We start from the raw sequence: 7,101 nt of genomic DNA, 5'->3' as shown, positions 1-7,101 counted from the left end.
CTCAAAGCCTTCTCCAACAAGGCCATGCCTCCTAATCCTTCCCAAACAGTTCTACCAGCTAGGGGCCAATTATTCAAAGATGCGAGTCTATGAGGGATATCCTCATTCAAACTGTGATAAGTCATAGTCCTAGGGCTCATCTGGAGAAGGGGAGTTTGCTATGGGGAAACACCATTTCACCCACCTTACTTTAAATTGCTACACAAGTTCAGAGGAGGACAAGGCTTATGAAGGAAGCTATAAATACCTTGTTTTCCATGGGGCTAAACTAATTAGTCTGGTGGCTGCCCTGCACCTATTTGGGGAACAAAATGTTACTTTCAAATGTGAAGGATTACATTCAAAGAAACATGCTCCGGTTTTTATCCCTGCCTTAGAAGCATTGTCTGTGAAACAAAGCAGGAAGAAGATGCAATTGGACAGCCAGCCAGGGGTCTTGCTGGAAAGATGACTCACCTCCTCTGAGAATACCCTGCTGACATCATTTGAAAGGCCAGCATCCTCACAGAGCTTCTAGTTGCAGTGTGTTGTAAAGCCTTTTGTTCCTATGTAGATAACACTGAAGCAAGCTCATCTTGCAGGCAAAGCCCTTTAAAATTTGTAGCAGTAGATGTCATAGATGTATGTGTGTGCTTGAGCTTGTGCATGTGTGCCTGCCTCCCTCCCCCTCCCCTCCCCTCTCCCTTCCCCCTCCCTTTCTCCTTTCCCTCCCCCTCCCCTCTCCCTCTCCCTCTCCCTCCCTCCCTCTCTCTCTCTCTCTCTCTCTCTCTCTCTGTGATATGCATTGAAGAGTGTGGGTTGGTAACTTGACCATAATTCCAGTAAAGATATTAGCCCACGTCCCATGCTACCTTTCATCAGTAAAGAATGCTTCCCTCTCTGGAAACACAAAATATCTATATCACATCCATTCCATAAGTAGCTCTCCTAACTTGAGGCACCTCTCCGCTCTGCTTCCACATGCTGACTTCAACGTCTTGCAGACTCATCTCCCAGTGCTGGGTGCCCACTCTCTCTTGAGTCATAGTTACCTCCCTCCTCCTGAAATGACCCCCTTCCTTCTAGCTCAGTCTGACTGGTTCTTCACTTCCATATTCAATCAACAAATACATAGTCACTACCTGGGTGCTGAGGCTACAGGAGAATGGGAATGGAACATAGTTCCTTCTCTCTTGAAGCTAAATTTTGGGTATGTGTTGGGGAGGGAGATTAAGGAAAATTAGGTATGTATTGTTTTATTTGTTTATGAGCATTAGTTAAAATAAAATGAGGCAAGTAAGGACGTAAGAAATGAAAATACAGATTATTTTTGGCTTACTGTAGGAGTACCTCCCGTAAGCTCATCACAAACTGGGAATACTATTAAGTCAAATATTCATACACAGGCCAGGTATGATGGCAGACATGTATAATCCTATAACTTGAGACGATGATACAAGAGAGTCTTGAAGTTGAGGCCAGCCTAGGCTACTTAGTAAAACCCTATCTGAAAAAATATTTTTAAAATTTGGCAAACACCATTGTTTGGCAATACAGGGCACCATAAAGCTTTGGCTGTCTGTTCTTGTGATCAGGCAGGTCACCGGGATCTTTGTCTCCCCGCCGGCCCTAGCATAGAGAATATATTACCAGTTATCAAAAGGCCAGAAGAAAAAAATTCATAAAACTCAAATGTCAAAGTCCAGTTTTTCCTGAATGTGCACAGTTTTTGCATCATTATAAAGTTGAGCAGAACAATTTTAATTTGGAGACAGTGTATATTTCAAATTCTGTCTTAAATAGCAGCATCAGGCTCTCTGTGAGATGTTCCTTGGTTCTCAGAGGCAATAATTCATGCTAACTTCCTGTCCCTATCCATGGCTCTCACACAGTACTATCCAAACCCCTTCACCTGTACTGTGCACCAGTACAGGTTGCCTCTGGGTTCCTAGGGACCAAAAGAATTCTGCTAGGTACCTGACAGGAAATTCACGCTGAAACAAAGTCTGCTGTAATCTTGTATGTCTCTCACACAGTACTATCCAAAGTAACCCCTTCACCTATACTGTGCACCAGTACAGATTGTCTCTGGGTTCCTAGGGACCAAAAGAATTCTGCCAGGTACATGACAGGATATTCACCCTGAAACAAAGTTCCCTCTATTCTTGTTGTTGTTAATTTTATGAGTATTTTGCCTGCATCTGTGCATGTGTACCACATGTGTGCCTGGTAATTGTGGAGGTCAGAGGAGTGTGTTAGATTTGCCTACAACTGGAGTCATAGATGGTTGGGAGTTGCCATGTGGGTGCTGGAAATCACTTCTGAAAGAGCAACCAGTACTCTTAACAGAGTTAAGAGAGATGGCAGAGCCACCTCTAAGTGGTTCTTAACCTTCCTGATGCTGTGATCCTTTAAAACAGTCCTTCATGCTGTGGTGACTCCCAACTATAAAATTATTGTTCAGAATTGAAATGTTTCGAATGTTATAAATCACAACATAAATATCTGATATACAGGATACTGGTATGTGACCCCTGTGAAAGGGTCACTTGCCACCCCCACAAAGGGGTCGCAACCCACAGGTTGAGAACCACTGCTCTACAGTCACACAAAGTCAGTTCTAAAGCTGAACGTTTTAGAACAGACATACAGATTCCGAATGTGCAACAAAGGTTATCACATGCAACTCTGACACAATATACCTCTCCATTGCACAGGTAGCCAGAAGACATTTTGAGAAACAAAAATGTATTTTCCCTGCCACCACATCCGTAAATTAAATTCAGCTCAGACCATGGGGTAAGCACACAAAAAGAAGAATATGTGTTGATAGCAACTCATGGTCTAGGTTAAATAGAAAGATCTGTTTTATATAAGAAAACCCTCACGTAATCTGGTATAGTGTGGAATCACACAGGGGACTCACATGGCAGGATGTGTATTAATTCTTGTCCAAGGGAATTTTTTTTAAGGATGGAGAGATGAATTCATGGCTAAGAGCATCATACTGCTCTTACAGAAGAGCTGAGTTCTGCCCTGTACCCATATCAGAGGGCTCCCAACCACCTGTAACTCCAGATCTAGAGGACCCAGTACTCTTCTCTGGCCTCTGCAGGCACCTGTACCCACATGTACCCCTCTACACACACACACACACACACACACACACACACAATCTAAAGCGTCTTCTTTTTGATGAAGCAGGGTTTTTGTTTGTTTGTTTGTTTTTTTCTGATCTGCATTCCCTCACCAAACACTGTGGAAATGCCTTTAAGAATTTGCCCCCCAAGAGGGAGTTTTTCCTGAGGTCTTGCCGTCCTCTGTGGAAGACAGGAGCAGCCACTCTGCAGAGAACTTCAGGATGACAGGAAACTTTGAAGCTATAATATTTATATTGTGTTACTATAATAGCAACTTTATCACTTGTGACTGTTTAAACATAAATTAATTAAACGGGACCAAATTAAAAACTGAGTTTCTCAGCCATTCTGGCTTCAGGGTAAGTGCTTGGAGGCTGCATTTAGTCCATGGCTGATCACCTAAGCACAGATGGAGACATGGTCGTCATTACACAAAGTCCCACAGACTGTGATACCGGCAACAATACTCTTCCATGACAACTGGAAATGACACCAGGGAAACTCGCAGTCTCACCTGTCTTCTTAGTGATAGACACCACCTTCCTTACCCAGCAAGACTGTTTCGTGGCCATTCACAAAACATAGGCTACACAGGAAGCCGGAAGCCAGCAGCTAACTGACAGCATCCTTCCCCAAAGGCTGGTCCAACTGTCTGCCTACAATGTGATGTGATTATTGAAGTTATAAAATGAGTTGGCGCACATCAAATGGCATTCCTGGAAATAGACCAAAGATGGTGTGGTCTTTTACTGAGGTTCCATGTGACAACAAACTGGACAAGAGGTAAAGTCTAACTGCAGGTAGGAATGTGGGCTGTTGCCTGTGCTGATTTGCTCTCTGATGCTGTGATCCAGTACACTCACAAGAAGCAACTTAAGTGAGAAAGAGGTTTTTATGGCTTGTAGTTCCAGAGGGGATGCAGTCCTGTCAGAGTAGGAAAGGCATCAATCACTACAGGGGTATAAGCATGGAGGCAGGAGCAAGAAGCTGAAATAGAACAGGAAATGGAACCAGATTATAAAACCCTGAAGCCTTCCCACAGTGAAGTACTTCCTCTAGCCAAGACTCCACTTCCTAAAGGTTTCATAACCTTCCCAAACAGTTCCATCACCCAGATGTATGTATGTATGTAGTGTGTATCCAAATACACTAGCTTACAGGGGCCATTTCTCATTCAAACCATCACATTCCCTATTTCAATTACCTATGAAGGTCAAAGGGTTCAACTGAGGTTGAGTTAGGAGTTTGTGGGAAGCTGACTCCAAGACCAAGGTGAGATCACAGAGCACAAGCTTCCAGTGAAACAGCCTTTGTTTCTGCTGTGAAGCTGAGCTGTCCGTGAGTCCTGGAAAATCTTAAGCCAATTTCACAACTAATTTCCAGGCTAATTGGGAGCAGAAGGTGCCTCATTGGGAGACACAGTCGTACCACGATATGGTTGCTAGATGGAGACCTCCCTCAGATGACAAACATCCCAGTACACTCATCATTGGTAATGAAGTCTTCTTAATTGTTCTATTACACAAAGATTACAAGACAGAGAAGCAGTCGGACATCACCAATCTCTATCTTGTTTCCAAGCATGTACAGACCATTAATGGTGTGAATTGTGTGAAGGCAGCACGCAGAGGTGTGTTGGTCTGTGGCAGACCTGGCTCAAAGATTTAAAGCAAGCATATGTCTGCTTTATTATAACATGTGAAAATTCAGCACTCTTGGAAAAGTCTATGCTTCAAATCTCATTTGAAGCACCTGGAAATAAATCTCCAGCCTTTTGTAGCCCACATCTGTTCTGTGGGCATTTCCTTTATAATTCCTTTATGACCCATACTGCCCCATTTTATGTCAACTTGACACATGCTAGAGTCGTTTTGGAAAGGAAACCTCAATTGAGAAAATATCCTCACCGAATTGATCTGTGAGCAGACCCTGTGCTGTATATGCTTCATCGATGATTGATGTGAGAGAGTCCAGCTCACTGTGTATAGGGGGGGGTGTCACCTCTGGGCTGGTGGTCCTAGATATGTAGGAAAGCAGGCTGAACAAGCATCACTCCTTCATGGCCTCTGCATCAGTTCCTACCTCCAGGTTCCTGCCTCCAGGTCCTTTCCCTGACTTTCCTGGATGATAGACTTGAAGTTGTAAGATAAAACACACCCTTTCCTCACCAAGTTGCATTTGGTCACAGTGTTTATCACAGCAAGAAAGACCCTAACTGAGACATAATCTTTGAAAGGTCATTCAAGTTCTTTCTCCAGAAGTCTCTTTTCACTGAATGTTGGATTCTGATATCTAGTCTACTCATTCTTTTCTCTGTTCTTCTCCTCCTTCTCTTCCTCTTCTTTGAGATAGAGTCTCATGCATTCAAGACTAGTCAAGTTTGTTTTGCAGTCAAGAATACTCTTGAACATCCGATTCTGGTGCTGTCACCTCCCAAGTGCTAAATTGCTGGGATTACTGCTCTGGTATGGTAGAGGTCAAACCCAGAGCTTCATGCATGGTAGTCAAACACTCTACCAACTATGTATTCCCAACTCATTCTACTCTCCACTCTTCAAAGAGTACTCTTTGATTCAGAATCACCTCAGGGTCTCAGGGCAAACACAGATGCTCCAATGGCTCAGGGTCAGTAACCCTGAGGCTAAAGCCCTTCTGCCTCAGTGCAGAGATTCTCTTGAGAAGTGTTTGACTCCAAGATTTTTGCACCACCAACATCCAATGAGATGTCTCACCAAGAACCAGCCTTGAATCAAAACATGTGCTGGACCAAATTCACATCTTTCCTTTTTAGTGGGTCTCTAAAAGTAAGAGAAAGAGAGACTTCTGCCTGCTGTAGGCAGCAGTTAACTCAGAGACTCATAGCCAAACATAAGCATAGGTGACCACTGAATGCTCAGGTCTATATGAGACATCTTTATCACCCTTCCCTGAGGCTCAGCGAAAATTGAGGAAGAAGGAGCAAAAAGAATGTAAGAAAGAGCAAGTGGAGCATGTGTCCTTATTGCATGCTGGGAAATCCTCTGGGTATATGCCCAGGAGAGGTATAGCAGGGTCCTCCGGAAGTGTCATGTCCAGTTTTCTTAGGAACTGCCAGACTGATTTCCTTAGTGGTTGTACCATCTTACAATCCCACCAGCAGTGGAGGAGTGTTCCTCTTTGTCCATATCCTCGCCAACACCTGCTGTCTCCTGAGTTTTTAACCTTAGCCATTCTGACTGGTGTGAGGTGAAATCTCAGGGTTGTTTTGATTTGCATTTCCCTAATGGCTAATGATGTTGAGCATTTCTTAAGGTGCTTCTCGGCCATCTGAATTTCTTCAGGTGAAAATTAGGACACATATTCCACTATGTTCATAGCAGCCTTATTTATAATAGCCAGAAGCTGGAAAGAACCCAGATATCCCTCAATGGAGGAATGGATGCAGAAAATGTGGTATATATACACAATGGAATACTATTCAGCAATTAAAAACAACGAATTCATGAATTTTTTAGGCAAATGGATGGAACTGGAAAATATCATCCTAAGCGAGGTAACACAATTACAAAAGAATACACATGGAATGCAATCAGTGATAAGTGGATATTAATTAGCCCTGAAGCTCTGAATACTGAAGATACAATTAGCATATAAAATGATTCCCATGAAGAAGGAAGAAGAGGGCCCTAATCCTGGAAAAGCTTGATCTAGCATTGTAGGGGAGTACCAGGACAGAGAAAAGGGAGGGGGAAAGATAGGAGAATGGATGGAGAGAAGAGGACTTATGGGACATATGGGGAGGGGGGAACTGGGAAAGGGGAAAGCTTTTGGATTGTAAACAAAGAATATAGAATATATATATATATATATATATATATATATAAAATTTAAAAAAAGAAAGAGCAAGTGGACAGGGAGGGGCACTGTTCAATGGTGTCTTTTGGACACAACATGGCCATCGCACCTGTGAACTCACCACGATTGCCTATAAAAGACCTGTACA

Source organism: Apodemus sylvaticus, chromosome 21 (genome assembly GCF_947179515.1).
Source record: "Apodemus sylvaticus chromosome 21, mApoSyl1.1, whole genome shotgun sequence".
NCBI classification, from domain to species: domain Eukaryota; kingdom Metazoa; phylum Chordata; class Mammalia; order Rodentia; family Muridae; genus Apodemus; species Apodemus sylvaticus.
The sequence above is the reverse complement of the archived record's forward strand: the minus strand, read 5'-3'. Positions refer to the sequence as shown.